Source organism: Papaver somniferum, chromosome 1 (assembly GCF_003573695.1).
Source record: "Papaver somniferum cultivar HN1 chromosome 1, ASM357369v1, whole genome shotgun sequence".
Lineage (NCBI taxonomy): Eukaryota > Viridiplantae > Streptophyta > Magnoliopsida > Ranunculales > Papaveraceae > Papaver > Papaver somniferum.
This window is the reverse complement of record NC_039358.1, coordinates 56705490-56728382: the sequence shown is the minus strand read 5'-3', so window position 1 is coordinate 56728382 and position 22893 is coordinate 56705490. Positions and strand designations below refer to the sequence as shown.

General features: G+C 36.4%; 1 long non-coding RNA gene across 2 annotated transcripts; it reads right to left on the bottom strand.

Moving 5' to 3' along the window:
• Positions 1 to 4371: 4371 nt before the first annotated feature.
• Positions 4372 to 6649, bottom strand: LOC113329212. Of its 2 annotated transcripts, XR_003349750.1 has the most exons (5): positions 6601 to 6649; positions 5938 to 6047; positions 5782 to 5856; positions 4845 to 5084; positions 4372 to 4601 (listed from the first exon to the last, which is right to left on the bottom strand). It is a non-coding gene; the product is annotated as an uncharacterized LOC113329212 (long non-coding RNA). The 2 variants fall into 2 exon arrangements; XR_003349752.1 differs by lacking the exon at positions 5782 to 5856.
• Positions 6650 to 22893: the final 16244 nt, after the last annotated feature.

Here is a 22893-nt window from a genome sequence, read left to right as displayed (position 1 = left end):
ACAACAACCAATTTGTACCTGGATCCTAACATTCATCTACAAGCCTCAGGCCAACACCATTCATTCAGTCCTGCAATATTACATATTACACATTCATCTAGACTTCATGGCAAGCACATCATCAGTTCTTGTTTCCATTTCATCTCAACTGCAGCACCATCTGCAAATTGATGTAGCTTCTTGACCCTAGCAGCACCATTGTGTAACAGCAACTCCACACAACCTGCCTACCCATTCTCTTCAAGGCCATCAGCACACTGCCTACCCATTCTCTTCTTTGCATCAGCTGCACAACTCAACAACAACATACAACCACAGCACCTTCTCAGATTTGTCTTCATGTTCACCTGCAGCACCACACTTCTATCAAAACTCTCAGATTCTTCCATCATCATCTTTCCTTCTTGATTTCAAAAACCCATGTCCTAACATTCATCTACTCCCTCAAAATTCCTATGTTTCTGTTCACAACTCCAAAAAGCACAGAAGATTCAAATATCCTAGTGCAAATCACACAGAAACACAAGTTGTATTAAAAAGGAAAAAAAAAATTCAAAAATCACAAAATAAAACTAGCAAGAGATTCAGAGGTAGATTCACAAACCTTTGAACACAGCGACTCCTCCAAATGGACTTCCAAACTAACCCTGAAAAAAAGGAGAATTAGAGAAAAATCAGTACCAAAATCTTAGTATGGAACCTTAAAATAAAAACCCAAAACCATTTTTCATGAAACCCTAGTACGTGAAATTGATATTATGAAACATTGAAACTGATATTCGAAACGAAAATTAAACTGAAACTGACCAGATTAAGAGATGCAGCCACTGTGAGCAATAGATGTGAAGGATTTGTGTTAGGCCTTGATTTGGAAATTTTGTTACGAGATAGGGTTTTGGTTGAGGCGGAGTTAGAGAGGAAAACAACCGAGAAAGAGAAAGGAAAGAAGAGAAAGAGGAAAGTGAGAGGAGAAATTTTTTTGGGTTTTGTATAAAATTTTGAACGGTGCAGATTGATCCTCGGTTCCTCATACGGATTGTGGAGGTTTTTGAACGGTGGAAAATTGGTTATGGATTCTCATACGGATTGATACAGGTGTGTTTCTTTTGAACAAAAGTGTGTTTCTTTTGAACCTTCATAAGACCAAAATCCAAATTTCGTATTTCGAAATACTTTCATTTTTGGTAGGATTATATATTTTTATATAAGTAACATGCCACGGAAATCTTAGCTTCAAAGTAATTGTTGTTTTGATGTTTTAGAGAAAAATGTGACACACAACTGTGTTCTTTTGAACATAAGTGTGTTTCTTTTGAACCTTCATAAGACCAAAATCCAAAGTTCTGTATTTCGAAATAATTTCATTTTTGTAGGATTGTATATTTTTATATAAGGAACATGTCACCGAAATCTTAGCTTCAAATTAATCGTTGTTTAGATGTTTTAGAGAAAAAGGTGACACACAAGTGTGTTCTTTTGAACAAAAGTGTGTTTCTTTTGAACCTTCATAAGACCAAAATCCAAAGTTCTGTATTTCGAAATATTCTCATTTTTGGTAGGATTGTATATTTTTATATAAGGAACATGTCACGGAAATCTTAGGTTCAAATTAATCGTCGTTTAGATGTTTTAGAGAAAAAGGTGCCACCATGTCAAGATTATGTCATTATAACCATGTCAAAAATATCTGACAGGTTTAGTACTCAGGTGTAAATTCCGACATAATATGAGATGACATTGAGGATAATATGAACAATATTGGTAGGTTTATGATTTTGATGAAGATTCTGAGTTAGTGGAAGCAAAGATTCCTTTGGAATATTCCCCCAATCCTTAAACGGACCCCTATTCGCCAACTTCGAGGCATGAACCTGGCTTCGAGATCGAAACCTGGAGGTAAGTGGACTACTATAAGTCGAAAAGTTCGTAAGACAATGAACCCATATAATATGCCAAACATTAGTAGGTTTACGACTCCGATGTAACTAGCAAGGTTTCAATATTAAAAATTAACGCATTCGTCTGAAGATGTATTTTTGACTTACAACGAAATAAATATTGCTCTGGAAAATAATATATACCAGATTTTTAAAATCGAACTGAGGATTATCCTGGTGAATATTAAAGATAAGTTTCCATAATCGAACTTACAACAAACAAGATTTCGACATAAGTTGCACATATATAAATTGATAAGTAAATTACGGATCAACTAGGCCGACTTTTTAGCAGGATATATCATAGAAATTCGCAAAGGTGGAGCTAATGTGTCATTTAGCTTCAAATATGGTTCAAGGCATACAAACACATGTCAAATTGAGTTTTCCATGTCTAGACTAAATATTAGCTTTTGGATAACAAGGTCAATCTAATTTCTCATAGGGAGTCTATAATAAAAAGGGATTGAGGAAACAGAAGTTAGTAAACAAAATCAGTAATTTCGAATCATTAATCGATTTCTGAGACAAGAATCAAATTTTGTTAATCAGAGATCAGTCAAGGCATATTTTGTCCACACTCCACACAAAATCGGTAAATATCTAGTCACTATAATTTTCAATCCAAATAGTAGGTTTCAGATAAGATTTCAGATACCAGGTACGTACCTAAATCATTTGTTCGTGAATTGGGTTGGTAACATACCCGTTATGCACACCATCCCTGTCGAATATTTCAGATGCACTCAAACTATTTTCTACGATATGTTTGGAATTTGATTAACTCTCTAAAACACTTGTAAGACAGCTTACCATAATGACAACTCAACATCTTATTGAGTTGGAAAGTTTGTTATTACGAACAATATCAGTAGGTTTAGGATTCGATAAAGACTCTAAGTTTCTCAAAATGAATCGATAACAAACAAGACTTTGACATTATATCAAGACTAAACCCTCGTATGAAGATTGTAATTTTGACTTACAAGATCGATCTAATTCCAAATCGGGAATCCGTTTTTAAAACGAGAATGAGGAAATACAATTAAGTGCACAAAATCGGTACATTTCTAGTCATCAATCAATTTATGAGACACGAATCAGATTGAGCTAGGGATATACACGAGATAATCGGAGATGACACGAGACATACACCAGTTCACATTGCTAGAGATATACCCCTGGTGTACATACCGAGTATGCATACCATAAAAATCTAATTCACGAACAAATATTTTGATATGCATACCGGGTATGCATACCCAAATTCGTCGAACCATAGAGCTATGGCGGTATGCGTACCACTTATCCAGAACCAATACAGTTGAGTCGGTACGCGTACCTTCCTATTTCCATATTTTCAGTAGTTCTATATCCGTAACCAATAATATCGGTAGGTTGAGGATCCCAATGAACTAATCGGGATTATTGGGATTTAAGATGCACATATAGTAAAAGATAATTTGCATTACTGAAACACGTCACCGTTCCATATGAACCTTTACCCCCAATTTCACACATTTAAATAATTTGCGCTACAAAGAGAGAATTGATGAAAAATGCAAATTAGTGAAACTGGCGTGAATCGAACACGCATTTTCTGCCTTGAAGTCAGACGTGCCACAGATTCATTGGTATTTACACATGAATAGTTTAAAGAATTTATATGACTATCTTCAGAATTTGCCAACACCAAACGCATTTAATCACTCATACATACACAAGCAAGCACAAAAAAGTCAATCGCACCCGCAGTTTTATGAAACCCTTACTAAAAAGTGATTTTCAGTTTAGTCATTCAAGTGAAATAGTGAGTCAAAAGAGGAATTGGGAAAATGGTGTGGGAGAAAAAACTGAAACATAATAGTCAGCGAAGAAAGTTTTAGAATTGTTATCCTTAGTACAGTATTTTCTAGATAAAATGCATCTTTAACTCCGTGGCTTACCAATTCTCACATATCACATAATCTATAAACAAGGACATGTGATCATGCTTTCCATCCACACTGAAACACCATACTTTGTTGATTATGTTGATTCGAACACGCATCTTCTGATTGAAGTCAGACATGCTAACATTGAACCACAAGTTCATAAGTAATACGAACCATGCAACTTTACAAGATTCATATGATTAGCTAGCGAAACTGTCACCTGCCAAAACATTAACTCACTCAAACAAACTCGAGCTAGCACAAAAAGTGAATTGAAAAAATATTTTCATGAAACCTTGGACTATGCTTTATATCTAGGCACCAAAAACTTCTGCCACATACTAAGCCCGCAAAATCTCTAAAGTAAAACCAAGTGATATCGAGATGGCAATACGATTAAAGAATCAATATCAGCCAAGTCTATGGACATTCGATCAGTACGCCTAATTCAGGAAACAAAAAACAAATATTTAAAAGATCTCGCCAGGATTAACGAACTGCAATTTAGTCACTCATGTGATCATGCTTTATATCCACTCTGAAACATCAACTATAACAAAGTTCATTAACTATGAACACGAAGAATCCTGCCAGTAATAACACCACAGAGAAATGAAAATGCAGTTAACAAAGTTTATCTGCAATAAGTCTTCTTTCACAAGAGAAGTATACCCCTGTTCCGTTTCAAGAAAAGTTCGAGTTGTCTCAGATGTCACACCATGATCTTCCTCTGAAAATATGATAAGCCATTTTCATAAATCAAACAAATTTATTTAATGAAAAACTAAACAGATTTACAAAAGCAAAACCAAACTTAGAATACACTTTAAACCCCTTGACTATCCATTTAACCAAGCTCAAACATAGATTAAGGTTTCTGACAAAATGTATATACTGAACTTTGTAGAAGGGGCAGTGGTCAGTTCTACCTTGATCAGGTACATAGTAGGTATAAAAGCAATCCAAAGGTTACCTGTTTGATGCAAATGATCCAAGGCTCTTCATCAGAACCTACATTATGGCTATTCTCGTTTTCTTTGGCACCATTCTTGGTCTCTTGGAACCATAAACGTTAAGCAAACAATCCAAATGTGGTTCATCTACAAGAACCATGTGTATACGCATATTGAAAGAAAATTTCACCCCATCTCTGTATACTTTACCAAATCTATCATTCTCAAATATCCAAGATTTATCCAATTCTCCCGACATTCTGAAAATTAAAATTCACCGCATTAGCATCTCATCTGGTGTGAAAGAAAGCAATTAAGTCTATGATAGCTAATGGCCTATTTAGATATAGAGTTACACAAAGAATGTTTCTACATAGATAAGCATAAGATGTTAACGAGTATTGAATCTCTAATGCTGGTTTTAAGAGTTTGAACATATAAATCCAGCACCTGAACAAAATCAACATCTAAACAAAGTGCAAGTAGCAATAATAAGTTACACATTAACACGTACAGTTCCATGAACCATAAATAAAAAAATTCTACGAGTTCTTCCCCTGTATATTTTAAGGACACAGATATTTGAAGAAAGTCTAGGAAGACAGACATGAGAAAATAGTGTGTTCCATGATTTGGATACACAATTGAAGACAATTAAACTTTTAACGAGTAGTCGACAAAAGATCTCGATCACTAAATGTAAATGGCCTGCGATTTTCTTGTTCACATTTAAAAGTTTCTCACAAAAACATGTTTGAGAACATAAATGAGCCGAAGCCTCAACGGTTTGCGTCATTTTATTTTGAATTTGCTAACCGTGGTTAATGATCAATTAAACATACGGAAGAAATACTTTTACAGTGGTGGTGGTTTGTGGTTGAGATAATTCTTCTTTTACAAGAGAAGTATACCCTTGTTCCGACTCAAGAAAAGCTCGAGTTGTGACAGATGTCATACCATGAGCTTCCTCTGAAATCTCTGAGAGGATATCCAAGGTAGAGGAAAAGCGTAGTTAAAGATAAAAAATTTGAACTACAATAACAAAAAGAAGTGTAAGAAGCGGTCAAAATAGTGCTGAAGTAATAACGTAAACATTACCAAGTCATTACTTACTTGTAAACAACCTGAATGCTTAAGTGCCACAAATGCGTGAAGGAATGTATGAGCACTGATCAGTCGCACAAAACACCCAGCTCAATCGTACTGAGAGCCACAGCCGCTGACTGCAAAAGTACATGTATGCTCATAAAGTAAACAAAGAAATTGAATAAGTAAGATATACATTCAGTTAACACTATAACAATAAATTTTTCCTGATTACAACTGTGAAGACAAGATTGTGTAAACAGAAATTAAAATCCCAAAAGATGTCCAAGCACTGTGAGACTGAAAGGAAAGACTGAGAAAAAGATTGAACTTGCAATCAGTTCAGAAGAGTATTAAGGCATCACGAGCAGGAAAAAAAGAAGAAAGTTTATGTTTTTAGGAGAAATATGATAAAGGATTCTTTGAATTGCTCTATTGGCTGAATCTAGTACGTCGTTAGAGTATAAGATGGTTCTTTCTTCCATACTCTACCAAGAAAGATGGCATTACATGTTCTTTTCTTTTATGGGTATGAAGTATGCAGTAAACTAGAGTGACTTATACTTTCACAATGTATATAACAGCTTCAGAGTTCAGGTATGGCCAGAAAATGACCATCTGAAAGTCTAAATCTATGAGCCACCTGTAATTTATTAAGATTCTACATATCATGAATGATAAAACATTTACCTATTTAGGATCTTGAACTGCTAGAGCAGCTTCATGTTCGCCTGCAAAAATCAAATAATGACTGTGTTAGTGAAGAAACAAAATACATAATGAACTTTAAAATAATCAAGAGAGTATAATATGTTTCACTGGATTACACTTGACTAGTGTTCCATCAACAAATGTCGTTCCATCAAAATTGGTTACTAAAGCATCAACAAAACTTAAAAAACACAGATTCTATGAGTTTAAAATTTAAATAGATATCACAGACCTATATTTAATCAAATCTATGAGGCCACCGATCAATGGCTTCATCTACATGAATTGATTAATCCAAAAAAATACTCAGCTCATCACCTTCTTATGTTTCAAGTCTGGTTTTAGAGAGGGAGTGAGAGAGGTTAAGTAGCAGAAAGACTACTTAATCATACTACAAGCAATATATCCCTCAGTCACAAGAAATTTTCCCCCAAATGATTCATCAAAAGACTTTGGCAACATCTGCATCATACAACAAACTAAATCACTACCAGAAACCCTATTCTGCATCACGACAGAGTCTGCAAACCCAAACTAACAATGGAAGTTTGCAAATCCAAACTAACAATGAACAAGAACAATGACCAAATTTTTGAATTCTTGTACAAACCTATTAAACCTAACTCTCTCTGAAAAACCTACTCACAAGAAAAGGGTTGTTGGTATTCGATATGCTTCACAAATCCACATTACCTATCCACTATGGACTACTCTAATTCAATAGAATTTCATCAAATTAGTAAACAAATACAAACCAAAATGTTGTGAATTCATCAAAACCTAAGTTTTCTTCATCGAATTAGATACCAAGAACAATTTACAACAAAAATTAATGAATACCCACGAATTCAAATACAAATTAAAGACGAGCCGTGAAAATAGCGATAGCGATTGGCAACAATCACAATTAAAAACTCTCAATTAAACCCAATTTTTTTAAAACCCTCATTGTTTAAACCGTAAGTTCACAATTGAAGAACTGTAATATGTAATCGAATAAGAAAAAGAAGGGAAATCATACCAAAAACGATAACCAACGAATTTCAATCACCTTCATCGTTATTATATCTTTTCAAATTCCCTGAAATTGATGAGTATATAAAGAAATCATAAGAATGAGATTGGGTTTTCTTTGATTGGAGTTTCATTCAAAAAAGGATCATTTGAGTTTGCTTCGGTTTTTCTCTTCCGATTGGTTTGGATCCGAGGTATAAAAGGAGATGGAAAATTCGTCCAAGTCTATGTTGAGCTCGAGTTTGGTTTGGTTACTTTGGTTGCGTCGACAGTGGTAAGAAATATATGAACTGAAATTTTTGGTTCCCATAATATTTGTTCCGGTTATTCCATGGTTCTAGCCCCATTAGTTGGTTCCAAACGAAAGACTTATAAAATCTTAAAATTGTATTTTGCATTTTCTAAATTTCAAAATAAACCATTGTGTTAGCTATGTACAAGTGTGTTAGTAATAAAAATGATAAATAGTTATAAAGATGGGGTTGATTTTAGTAGACATCTAATTTTGGATAGAAATAGTTGTAATAGTGATTTAGTAAAAAATATGTTAGGGATGTATAACTGATGATCTCACATTTTGAATAGGTATTTAGTTTTTATAAATTAATTCCTAATTATGGTAACTATTATTTGAATTGCTAACTCCTTAGAAGAGTTACTAGATTTATAATGAATGATTTGAGTTACCAAAATAAATTTAGTTAGGAATCCTATTATTAGGAAAACCTAGATTTGGTGTAGTGTGTTTTATCTTTGATCCCTTAATTAACCTCTTCCATGATAACAAATTCAATGAAATGATAAATTTATGACTACTTGAAATATTTCATTATGTGCACATTTTCTATTGACGTGTTTTTAAGACTACTGGACACATTCATGATATCCTTTGAGAAATACTAACTTTTTTGTTTAAGTAATCTCAGTGCCAGCTCCTCAATTCTCATTGTCACCAAAAACATGCCAAATCGGGTCTTTACGCCTAAGCTTGAGTCAGGTTGTAAAAGCCACTCAAAAAATTTCACCGTCTCTACTGCTAGGCGTAGAAGGCTTTGGCACTTGCTATATGGCTCATTTAGAAGATGGTCAAGTTGTTGTCATTCAACGAGCACGAAAGGTATTGACCTGTTTTCCTGCAAAACTCTCGTAGTTTTAGTATTACGATATGATTTTCTTAAGGCTTTTTTTATCCTCGCGTTTTTAGGGGCCAACAATAAAACAAAAAAGGTCACCCAAAGGAAAAATGTAGCCAGCCCTTATCTCGCGTAATTCGTAATGGCGAAATTACCCTTATATATTCGGAGGATATGATAACATTGTTATCCTCCGATTGCAATCGGAAGCCAAAATATTTCCCAGACTTCCGATTGTAGTCGGTGCAGTATTAGAATGATTTGTGTTTCATTTTTTCCATTTCTTTTTCATTTTTGAGTTGTTAGAGTTATAGAGAAGAAGGTGAAGGAAAAAAAGAGAAAACCCATTTTATCACTACAAAAATGGATGGATATGAAGAAGAAGGTGAGAATCATGACGAAGAACAAAATGTTGAGGGTTCACGACCGTTTAGAGAAGACGATTTGGGGTATATGTTGAATGATCCAAACTTTTGTGGAGAGGAAAACATAGACGACCCTTTCATGGAAGAAAATGGAGAATCGCCCGATATTGAAGCTAACGATGCATGTAAAACACAAGTATTGTGTTAAGAAACTCAAATACTCGATTTGCATGCGTTTGTGTGCTTTTGTAAACAAGAAAAACCGATTATTGCATGCATTGAATGCCATGAACTACTCAGATTCGGTAGATAATTTGTAGAATAAACCTACGAATATAACACACTGAGTACCAAATATGTATATTCGGTAGTTACAAGATACTAGTTTACTGCCGAAGATGAGAAAAAACCCCAAACTGGTTTTCCAAAAAAATCTACATTCGGTAGTTATGTAGAGTTATTTACCCCCGAATGGCCCCAAAAACGAATTCCTCAGAAAATTTCAAAACTCAGTATTCTTATCCTTTACAATCGGTAATAGTTTAACATTCTTTGACTGCCGAATATAACAGTGGCCTCGAAACAAAATTTCCGAAAACTTGAAAATCGGATGTTTATCGATTAAAGTTATCTTCCGGTTATTTATATTCGGATGGTTACTATATATTTTAGCTTCCGATTATATCATTTTTTGCACTCAGTAAACTGTGTACATTCATTTGCCTAAATCGGGTGTTTTGGGTAACCGATAGGATTCCGAATATAGAGTATTCGGAAGTTTGACTTATTTAAAAACCTACGATTATTCTATAATAATTTGTTGCTTTCATATTGATGGGTTTTATAAACAACCTACAAATTGACCTGCAAGTATACAGGGTCAATGGTAGCTAGAATGGGAAGAAAGGGAAAGTCCACAAGGACAAGGGGGAGCAAATGTTGTTTTCTAGCTTCTCTAGCTGCTTCCTAAGCTAACATGGAGCTGAATGGACTGATGTATGAGAGCTGAATGGGGGCAGTAAACAGTGAGTGAAACAAGTAAAGATTGTGGTGTTAAGACACCACTGTGAGCATGAGGGGAAAACAAACAGTGAGCAATGAAGGTAAAATAAATCAAAGAAAACAGAAAACAAGCAAAACAGTTGAAGATGGAAGTGTATGAAGATGGATGAGAATTCTCCTTCACCTAGCTAGTTCACCTTGGTTACATCCCTGTCATGTGGCTAGTTAACTACCTAAAGTCCTTGGATAACCCCTAGCATTGCCTATCTGATTAAAGCATAGGCAATCACAGGTCATTTAGGGTCTAGGTCTCTAACTAATATGGATTTGTGAATCCCTTAGATTATCACTAACTCCTAGCATTAATGGTCTGTTTAAAGCACCACTAATCACAAGCCAGTGAACCTTTGGAATGTTACTAACCTAAATGTTTTGAGCTCAACAGGGTCTAACCCAAATGGCTAACCAACAAAGTTCAGTTGTCTTCTCACCCTAGTGGTGAATTAGAACATAACAAACATGGTGATTTACATGAACATTAACATACACAAGAACATGAACATAACATCAGAACAGATTTTAACAGTGAAGAACAAGTACTGACAGTATAATTGAAATTGAAATTAAACATGAAATTGAAATTAAAATTAACCCAATTAGGGGGTATCTCGGCTAACCCAAGAACACCTATTACAACACCCCAAAGTTTATACACACTCTCTCCAAAATCCAAAAAAAAAAACAGAAAAATTAGGGTTTGATAAAAATTGAAATTAATGCATACCTAATATCTGAAAACACTTGAGAGCTTCGACCCATGCTTCTATTTCCTCTATTGCGCCTCCTGCTACTCTCAATTGCTTCTCTAACCTAACTTATTTCATCATCCCTTAATCCTAGGGTTTCAGAGAAAAAGGGTTGAGAAATGATGAAATAAGTTGATAGAGGGGTAGGGTAGTGATGGGTTTACGTATGGAAGAGATTTGAGGGCTCGTGTGGAGTTGGTGGTGGTGGCAGCGAGTTGGTGGAGCAGGTGGAAGGGGAAGGCTCTGCTGTGGAGAAGAAGAAAGGGGGAGAAGAAGGAGAACCCGATGGAAATTTGTTAGGGTCTTGTTTGGGTGTGGGTATTAGGTATTTGGGTATTAAGGTGTGAGGCAGGGATAAAGATTTTGATGTTTCGCGAAGCTGAGCCGTGGGATGATAACTTATGAAACGAATCTAACGGCGAGATGGAGACATATTATGAGCGACCGTTGGATACAAAAATACAACGAAACTAACGGCTCAAGATGGAGTTAGGTGTTGTAGTGTTGGTCAGGTGCATCGAAATCTGATGAATGATGACGCATCGACCGTTGGATGATGGAATGGATCCAATCTTACGGTTAAGAAGGAAAACGGGTTTGGGTATTGAATTTTGGGTTTAGGATATGGGTTTGGGTTTAGGAATTGGATTTGGGCTTAGGTAATCTTGAGCCCACTTCTTCTTTAAGAACAATTTCTTCCTTTTTAAGCCCATTTTCATCCTTGAGTCTTCCATACCGCGTTCTGCACTTCTTTTCCGCTAGAGTTTCCTCCGGCTTTTTTTCGTGTCTTTGCTCTTTTCGCTCCGCAACTCATCTAGTCTTTATTTATTACCTAAAAATGCAAAATTAATTAATAAAAATATTTATTCTTGAAAACAATGAAAATACAGAATATGGGATAAAATGTAGAATTAATGCACAAAGGATGAGTTAAATGCCAAGAAAAATATATAGAAATATGCATTTTTTATCACTCATCAAATACCCCCAAACCTGAATTTTACTTGTCCTCAAGTAAAACAAAACTAAGGAAATCCTACCTATACCACTGTCGCTGGTCTCTCGAATGCATTTAGCGTATGCACTAAGCCTTTTAAACCACTAAGTGTCCCTAGTGGACGAGTGAAGTCTCGTGAAGGTTTGCTTAGAACCTACCTACAAAGTTCTAGGTCAAAATATAAGCTCAGATTCCATCAAATGTGACATGTGCAAGTCAGTTTAAGCTCACAGCAAAATGGAGATGTCAATCTAGCTATCAAAGGCACAATCCTAGCACTGATAACAAATAAAGACATGTGATAAAAGTGTATCTACACATGTGTAAGAAAGATCGGATGTTATGACTACTAATCACCAAGAGATAGTTTCTCAGGCTAAGAACCAAGGTCGAAATCTAGCTAGCTGTCCGGACTTTACGAGAATTGTGAATGAGTTGGAGGTATTTCACAATTACTCGCGTTGTACATCAATGGAATACACCCTCCTTGCTTATTACAATGAAACAACAAATGATTCTTTACATGACTCTTATTTACATTGACTACTCTCTTTTATTTTTGGAACAAGAGAGGATGGAATTGATAAATACTTGATTTTTTTGTATTTTTCTGATATTTTTTCTGAATATATACATCGTTTTTTTTTTTTTTTTTTTTTTTTTTTTTTGGAACAAGGAAACACTTTTGATACATAAGGAAAAAGAAACAAAAATTACATGACACTTTGCAAGAGGTAGCCCTTTTTGATGCACCCAGTTAAATTCGATGGTTGTTTTTCTTAATGTAACCTCCACCTTCTATCCCAACCAACCAAAGAACAAGCTAGTCAAGTTTCGTTCAGTATTCTAAAGTGATTGGCAACTAAAACTTCCGATAGAACACCTCAAGGATGAGGCTATACATGTATTGGTAGATCGTGCGCGTGCAAGTTTCTTATCACTATGTGAATTGTGCTAGAATCAGGGTGCCTAAATATCTAGACTAAGACTCCTAATAAAAATACATATTTGCACAAGAGTCAACATTTCAAGGTAAATGAGCTCCATTTTTATGATTTTTTTAATTTTTTTTTTTTTTTTAAATTTTTTCAAAAAGAAGGAGTTCTGCTTTTTTTTTTTTTTCAATTATGGCATATTATCAAAGTATCTACTTTTCACCCCCAAACCTAAACTAAACATTGTCCTCAATGTTTCAAAATATGAACAATATTATAATACAACATATGAAGAGGATCATGCTGAGTAGAGAAAAAGGAAAGAGAATACCCGATTTCGGCGAAAGCAAGATTAGAACTCCGTTATTCAAGGCAAGAATCCAACATATGTCAGCCGAGATCATTGGATTAGCAAATATATACAAAAGGAACAAAAGGTTTTTTTTTTAAAATTTATCTACTGGATTATGTACAAAAAATTCACCATACACCAATAATCTAAAGAGTTGAGGATCAACCCAAAAGACGAAGTGTAGAGGTTTCAACAGCTTCACACAAATATAACAGGAAAGAAGTGAAACTGTGAAACAAAATGAGCTACCCCCAAACCTGGATTTTTCAACGGACAAAATTTTGGAAACAAAATCTCGCAGTTTTGGGGGTTCATCATGCACAAGGTCTAGCTCGAAATGAACTGTGCTAGGGACGGGCAAACATGCTAATTCCAACTGTGGCTCCTCAAAGATTATACTTAGATGCAAAATAGTCCAAAAGGACTTGGGAAGCACACAGTTCCAAACCTAGATTAGGGACTCTCAGAAAAGTCGGTTTGACAATATGGGTACAAACCAAATCTAGGTTGGGTGGAAGGCCATCAGATTGTGACTTATGTAGGACGATAGGCACATCATTACTAATCACATCAACATCTCCTAAGTCTTCTACACGTGTCACAACATGCTCACAATCATCAAACAAATTGGCAAGATCACAATCAGAGTCATCATCAAAAAGATTTATTCTCATGCATCGGCAAATCAGGAGAAATATCACAATGTGACCTAGGTAGAGAATCAGACACATCAAATATATTTTCATGCATATTAACATTAGTGTCTACAGAAGATTCAACTATTCCTATGTCATGCTCATCTTCACAGAATAATTGTACGAATCCCATGTCAATATCAAAATCATATGAATTACAATGAGTATTAGAAAGAACAACATTCATGAAGGTCGAGGGCGAGAAGCCATATGTTTTTGAACCAACAGGTTCCACAATATTTTCATGTTCTTCTAACATATCATCTAATCATCATAATCATCATCATGGTAGCATGCATATTGGTCCTCATTAACAGTGGTGGTGTCATTAGTCGATTCATGTTCCTCTAAATTAGGTTCATATTCAACATCATTTACAAGAATGGGACTAGACACTTCATTAGGGACAACATACATTTCCTCATGAATTTCCTCCTTTTGTAGGTGAAGCAAAATCTGATCTAAACATGCCTGAATTCGTGATGTAGATCTATCAAAGTTTTGCTCACTGAGTCTCTTCTGTGGTGGAGTCTAAATTCATGGGAGTACAAAATTCTTCATGTTCAAATTGTGGTGAATGGTACATGTGTGCATGGTCATTAGGGTTTACAAAATATTGATCGCAACCCTCAAAGGATTGATTATGGTCCCAATGACTACCATTCTCACAATTTATGGGCATTTCATACCTTGGATTTTCTCTAGATTGCCTAAAATTATGCAAAATATGACAATTCTCAACAGGGTGGTCTAAACTACCACATGCGGGACATGCATAGATTTCAGGTTGCCTAAGAAAATTAGATGTGACAGATTCCTCATGTGATTGCATTTCTAAAGCTGCGATTCGAGCTTCTAATTGATCGATCAGTGATGATTGTGTGAGTGAGGCACTAGCAAAATGTTCATTTTCACGTTGTGATGAATGATGCATGTGTGAATAGTTATTAGGGTTCATGTATTGAGGCTCGGGACTTTGAAAATGTCCATAATAATTCCTATAACTATTGACATCATGGTCTATGGGAGGTTCATAACGTGGAGTATGTCCATACGCAAGTTCTCTAAGGGATTTGTTGTATTCCCCAACTGTAGACCAAGATCTAGACATGATTTGGCATGATTTGGCTCAAAAGCTAAGTAACTATGTTACAAAGCCCAAAATTTGGTTTTTAATGGGTTTGGATTTTTGGGAAAAATTTGGTTTTTTTAATTGGGAGCAAAAAATTTGGTTTTAGTATTGGGAGCAAGCCCACATTGGTGGGAGAAATTGCTTTGCCAAGGGAAGGTGAACAAGCCCACAATGTGTATGCAAACTAGGGGTGAGCAACGGACGGACGGATGCGGATTAGGGGTCACCCGCAACCAAACCGTCAAAGTTGCGGATTTGGAAAATTGAACCGTGACCGACCCAATCATCTGCGGATTTGTCCTCTGCGGATCAACGGATTTTTCGGGCCGGTTGCGGATTAACCGCGGATTTAATCACAAAAATCATCTAAGAAGCTAAGCAGCATAAGTCACTAGGCAAGCGAATCCTCCAAAAGTTTCCCTATCAGCCATCTAAGCAGCATAAGTCACTAGGCATGCGAAATCCGTAACTAGATGCCGACTGGAAGGGGGAAAATGCTATGTATCAAGAGGTATCAGCAAGCCTAAGACTGATTAAACCACAACCGAACAATCCAATTTCAGAAATATGCGTAGTTTGATTAAATACAGGCAATAAATGATCTTAGCATTCATCTGCAAAGAAAACTAGTAACGGTTACAAAACCACATACCCTAAAATCAACCGGATAGGGAGCATGATGAAGCGGCATTGGCATTTGACTGTACATTCCTCCTCCTCTTCCTCCTCCTCCAACTCCTAGTTCATTGTTAGGATTCCAATGTCTGCCTTGCACTCCAGCAGCCATTGCTCTCTCAGCTGCATCCATATTACCAGCAAAGTGTGTCAATTGTGATAACGCCTCAACAGCAGCGGCAGAAGCAGGTTTCAAACCTGGAGAATCAGAAGATGTTGATGGGTTATCAAGTGGTTGAGTGTAAGGAGGATAATAAGCAATTTGGCTAGCCACTGCTGCTGCTGCTTCTGAGGAAACTCATGGTGGTTGGATAGGAGGAGTATTGTCTATCTGAGAATATGATTGGTGATGATGATGGTAAGCATTTGAATAATCATTAAAAAAGAATCAATCCTCAACTACAATTTCAAGCTATTCGTCAACTTCAAACTCTAATTCAGGCTAAACCCATCCCTAACCATCATTCTATGACATCAATTCCATCTTCGAATTCTTCTTTGAACTTCTTATGAAACCCTAGTTCTTAATTTAGGGAAGAACGGAAACCTTAACTCTTTGATTCTTCAATTCATCTCCAGAACATCTTTATATCACTAAATTAATAAACACCACTTCCTTCAAAAACTACCAGAAACTCACAAACAACATTAATTCTACTCGAACTCTAAATTCAGAAAACCCAATTTCTCTGTGGACTTCAATTTCTTAAAGATACCAATATTTAAACTGCATGCAATCATCTCTACCCTAAACGAAAGCAAACCCGTCAAATCCTTAATCAAATTAAATTCATCTCAATCAAAATCCAAAACCGATTATGAAACCCTAATTCATCTTACCGATTATCTTCTTCCATAACTCGGATTAACACCTAGAGACGACACCTACTTCTTCAATTCATCACGTTATCAAGTAGTCTATGAATCACTCTTCCACTTAACTCAATCCTCTGATTGAATTCGACACAGAGAAAAAGAAGAAGAAAAATAGAAGGAAAGAAATGAGAAGAAAAAGAAGAATGAAAAGAAGAAAAAGAAGAAATTAGAAAGACGATGAGGTCTATTCTGTCCGCAAACTTCCCATATTATCCTAAATACTTTACTAAATTCCCTAATTGTCCTACGGTGTGGGTAATCCGCGGTTATCAAATCCCAACCGCAACCGTAACCGCACCGCGTGCGGATTTGAGAATGCACCCGTGTCCGGTCCATAACTCTTGCGGATTGGTTTTCACCCGCAATTTTGCGGACGGATACGGATGAAATCCGCGGTTACGGTTTTTCTGCTCAGCCCTAATGCAAACTGAAGCCCAATGTAGCTTTTGAGATAGCCCAATTGTTGCTTGTTTGGTCTGCGGCCCAGTTGGGCTTTTAAAAGTTCAGTTTTTCTAATTTAAAACTACAGGCCCAAATCAATCTAACACCACAAGCCCACAAGTAATTAAACAAACAAGCCCACAAGAAATTAATTACAAACCCAACAGAAAAATGGAAAAAATTATTACAAACCCACAAATTAAAAATGGAAGCCCACAGGTTGGGTTCTCTTAATGGGTTTAGGCTTACTTGCTTAAGCACAGCCCAGCTGCTCAGTTTGGTTGCAAAAGCCCAGTTGGGCTTTGGATCATCCTAAGCTTTTGTCTTTGTTGAGGCCCAGTTGGGCTTGGATCAACTTGTTAAGCTTGGCAGCAACTTCAGCAGGCCCAGTTGGGCTTGTGATTTTCTCCTCAGCAGCACAGTCCTGTTGGGCTTGGTCTTCAGCAGGCTCACCAGCTCAGGGCTTTGCAGCAGGAGCATATCAACAGCAACAGGTGCAGAAGGCAGCAGCAGGCAGCAACAGGGAGAGTAACAGCCTCAGTTCCACCAGTTCACCAGCAACATCAGAGGCAGTGCAAATGGGCTAAGCAGTTCACAGCAGTGCACTAATGCAACAGGCAAGAAGATGCTCTGATGTTGTGCAAGAACAGCAAGCCAACAACTAGATGAAGATGTAAACAGCAAGAATGCCCTGTAAATAGCAAATGATGCAAGTGCAGCTGCAAGTTAAGAGCAGCAGCAAGAAAATGAGCAAGGAAAGAAAAACAACATATGCGCCGCAACCGAGTCCCCGGCAGCGGCGCCAAAAACTTGATGGGTTTTATAAACAACCTACAAATTGACCTGCAAGTATACAGGGTCAATTGTAGCTAGAATGGGAAGAAAGGGAAAGTCCACAGGGACAAGGGGGAGCAAATGTTGTTTTCTAGCTTCTCTAGCTGCTTCCTAAGCTAACATGGAGCTGAATGGACTGATGTATGAGAGCTGAATGGGGGCAGTAAACAGTGAGTGAAACAAGTAAAGATTGTGGTGTTAAGACACCACTGTGAGCATGAGGGGAAAACAAACAGTGAGCAATGAAGGTAAAATAAATCAAAGAAAACAGAAAACAAGCAAAACAGTTGAAGATGGAAGTGTATGAAGATGGATGAGAATTCTCCTTCACCTAGCTAGTTCACCTTGGTTACATCCCTGTCATGTGGCTAGTTAACTACCTAAAGTCCTTGGATAACCCCTAGCATTTCCTATCTGATTAAATCATAGGCAATCACAGGTCATTTAGGGTCTAGGTCTCTAACTAATATGGCTTTGTGAATCCCTTAGATTATCACTAACTCCTAGCATTAATGGTCTGTTTAAAGCACCACTAATCACAAGCCAGTGAACCTTTGGAATGTTACTAACCTAAATGTTTTGAGCTCAACAGGGTCTAACCCAAATGGCTAACCAACAAAGTTCAGTTGTCTTCTCACCCTAGTGGTGAATTAGAACATAACAAACATGGTGATTTACATGAACATTAACATACACAAGAACATGAACATAACATCAGAACAGAGTTTAACAGTGAAGAACAAGTACTGACAGTATAATTGAAATTGAAATTAAACATGAAATTGAAATTAAAATTAACCCAATTAGGGGGTATCTCGGCTAACCCAAGAACACCTATTACAACACCCCAAAGTTTATACACACTCTCTCCAAAATCCAAAAAAAAAAAACAGAAAAATTAGGGTTTGATAAAAATTGAAATTAATGCATACCTAATATCTGAAAACACTTGAGAGCTTCGACCCATGCTTCTATTTCCTCTATTGCGTCTCCTGCTACTCTCAATTGCTTCTCTAACCTAACTTATTTCATCATCCCTTAATCCTAGGGTTTCAGAGAAAAAGGGTTGAGAAATGATGAAATAAGTTGATAGAGGGGTAGGGTAGTGATGGGTTTACGTATGGAAGAGATTTGAGGGCTCGTGTGGAGTTGGTGGTGGTGGTAGCGAGTTGGTGGAGCAGGTGGAAGGGGAAGGCTCTGCTGTGGAGAAGAAGAAAGGGGGAGAAGAAGGAGAACCCGATGGAAATTTGTTAGGGTCTTGTTTGGGTGTGGGTATTAGGTATTTGGGTATTAAGGTGTGAGGCAGGGATAAAGATTTTGATGTTTCGCGAAGCTGAGCCGTGGGATGATAACTTCTGAAACGAATCTAACGGCGAGATGGAGACATATTATGATCGACCGTTGGATGCAAAAATACAACGAAACTAACGGCTCAAGATGGAGTTAGGTGTTGTAGTGTTGGTCAGGTGCATCGAAATCTGATGAATGATGACGCATCGACCGTTGGATGATGGAATGGATCCAATCTTACGGTTAAGAAGGAAAACGGGTTTGGGTATTGAATTTTGGGTTTAGGATATGGGTTTGGGTTTAGGAATTGGATTTGGGCTTAGGTAATCTTGAGCCCACTTCTTCTTTAAGAACAATTTCTTCCTTTTTAAGCCCATTTTCATCCTTGAGTCTTCCATACCGCGTTCTGCACTTCTTTTCCGCTAGAGTTTCCTCCGGCTTTTTTTCGTGTCTTTGCTCTTTTCGCTCCGCAACTCATCTAGTCTTTATTTATTACCTAAAAATGCAAAATTAATTAATAAAAATATTTATTCTTGAAAACAATGAAAATACAGAATATGGGATAAAATGTAGAATTAATGCACAAAGGATGAGTTAAATGCCAAGAAAAATATACAGAAATATGCACTTTTTAGCACTCATCACATATGCAGGCCGTTGAAGAGTTTGTTGATGACTTCTATTTGAGGCCCGACACTTCCCTATACTATGCAAACGATTTGGTATACTCATTACTACTTTTTCTTTTTTTCAAAATTTATATGTTAAATGGTTATGCTTATTAGATTTGTATTGTTTTATGCACGTTTAGACATTTGGAAGTAAGAAGGAGGCAAAGGAATGGCTTATGAACAAGGCAAAAGATAACATGTGCGTGGTAGTTCAAAATAATCATGTTAGTGACACTCGATTTGAAATGATTTGTGAGCGAGGTGGGACGCGAAAGAGTCACGAGGGAAAGAATAGTAAGTACATACAGAAGACGAATAGGAAATACCGAAGCAATACCAAGAAGATAGGATGCCCATTTAAGATTGTCTTCTATAAGACCGATGGTATTAAAGGTAAAGAGTATAAAATGTATAAATTTGATAACGGTTGTCACAACCATGATGATCCGTTGGATTTAATTGGACATATAATGGTTGCCAAGTTAAAACCACATCAAATGCAGACGGTGAGGTCTATGCGGATCCAAAAAACGAGTGCGATCTTAAGTAAAATAAAGGCGGACGATCCCGACAACTTGTCTTCTTTGTCTACAATTAAGTCGGCCCTAGCTACGATCAAAAGGACTGATTGGGATGGTAGAACGGTCATGCAACAATCGGAGTGGTTAGCGGAGTTACACGGCTACACCTTGAGAAGGGAAGAAAATGATGGTATAGTGGTTCGTATTTTCTTGGCACATCCCGAAATGATCCAATTGGCTCAATGCTTTCATCAAATTTTGTTGATAGATGTTACTTATAAGACAAACAAGCATAACATGTCGTTATTGAACATTGCTTGCCATACTTCGGACAAAAACACGTTTACGATTGCATGGGGTTTAATGGATCATGAGAACAATGTGAGTTTCATTTGGATGTTGGAGACGTTGAGGTCCATTTATAACGGTGATAATTTTCCAAGGGTTATTGTAACGGATAACGATCAAGCCTTAATGCATGCAATAGCGGTAGTGTTTCCGGAAGCCCAAAACTTGCAATGTACGTGGCACATTCAATGCAATCTCAAAACCAATTGCCATCATCATTTCCAAGCTAAAAGACCAAGGAAGGGTACCAAGAGGTCAAAGGAAGAGGATGAGCGCATTAGTAAATTAACCGTGGAAGAACGTAAGGAAGAGGATAGGCTATTTGAAGAAAAGTGGAAGGAGGATGGAATAATTTGGAAAATGTTCATGAAAGCATGGGACAAAATTGTTTGGTCGATGACCGAGGAAATTTACGAATGTAACTTGAAGAAATTTGAGGACAAAATTGTTTTTCAATATATACATTCGGTAGTGAGTGTTCTTCCGAATACTGTGTGTCTATTTAAATATATTCGGTAGCCAAAAAATTCATTAAACTACCGATTATTAGCAGTTTGTATCCAGGAAGATATGGCCACCAATATTCGGTAGATAATTATCAAATCTTTCTCCCGAATACTGTCGATGTTCTTGAGAAATGAAGAACACGACTACATTCGGAATTAAATAAGCATGAATATCGCCCGAATCTGGATAAATAACCGAAAACCCTAGAATTTTTTTTTCTCGATTCGACGAATTAAAGCGAAATAAACCCCAAAAATGATAGATTCTTACCTAATTGGGGCCATTTGAAGTTGACGAAGTGTTTGACTATCGGAATCGCCACCACCGACTACATTGCCGGGTACGCGTTCTTCGCGTTCTTATACAGTTGAAATGAGTAGAATTTTTTGATTTGGTTTTTATACAGTTTTACCAGAAGGGCATTTATGTAACTTCAATATCATATAGGGTACCCCTTAACTAGAGTCTTTGGTTGGGTATAAATTGATGGCCCCTAAATCCTTTCGGGTGGCCCCTAAAAACGCGAGGTTTTTTATTGCGTAAATTAAAAAGTACAATACCCTTAAAGGGTGTTTTTTTTTATCTTTTTAGGAATCATAAATGTGATTTTTTTGAAATGACGAAAAATCGTAATCATATATGTAAAAGGTCAAACTTGAAACTCTGGTGATCAATCAAACTAAAACTTGGTTATCTTAAAAAAAGAAAAAAGAAAAAAATACATTTTGTAAGAGAAAACTAGGATTTTTTTTCTCCTCCCTCGATTATCTTTCTTCGCATGTTGCATATTTTTCTTCGAAAAATGGGTTATTTGGCCAAAAAATTTAAAAACATGGTTCAAATGGACGAGTAAAAATTAGTATGGGTGAAATGGACAAAAAAAATAGCAAGGATGAAACTGGATTCATCGCGGCTTAAACTTAAAAAATAGCAAGGATGAAACAGGATGCATCCTGATATAAATTAAAAATAAGAAAAAATATTTGAAAATGGGTAGGATGAAACTGGTTACATCCTGGCTATTTTTATATTTTTGTCCATTTGAACAGTATCTTTTTAATTTTTGTCCATTTAAACAATATCAAAATGCACAAGTCTTTTTCACCCAGAAATTATTGATTTTGATCTTTTTAACCAATTTTGTGATTTTTCTTTCGGTTATGTTTTAAGATTTAACTCTTACAAACTCTGAATCACTTTGAATTAAAGCTTTTCAATTTTTTTGATTGAATCCTCTGGGCTTTCTATGTTAATGATATTTATTTGATTCAATTTCTTCTTTCCACTTTTCCGAAAAGGAAATAAGTGTAGGAAATTGATTGTATGGTATTCGAATTAAACATTTTCTTCGGCCAATAATTAGAGAAGCCTTTTTCAAGCTTATGACCTGATTCATGTTGAAATGAAAACAGGAAAATCTGAATACTTCACGAGCAGATTTCATCCGTGAAGCTGAAATGCTTTCAAAAATCCAATGTTCAAGTCTTGTTATGTTGTTTGGCTGTGCTGAGAAGGGGATGAGCGCATCATCATCTCAGAGTTTGTTTCTAATGGTACTCTTAGGGAGCATTTGATTGGTAAGATCTTGTTAAGAATGTTCGTCATGTTCTCAATAGTGAGAAAATAAAAGTGGTCAAAAATGCGCTTATAAAGTCTCATTTATTTTCTTTGTCGATTG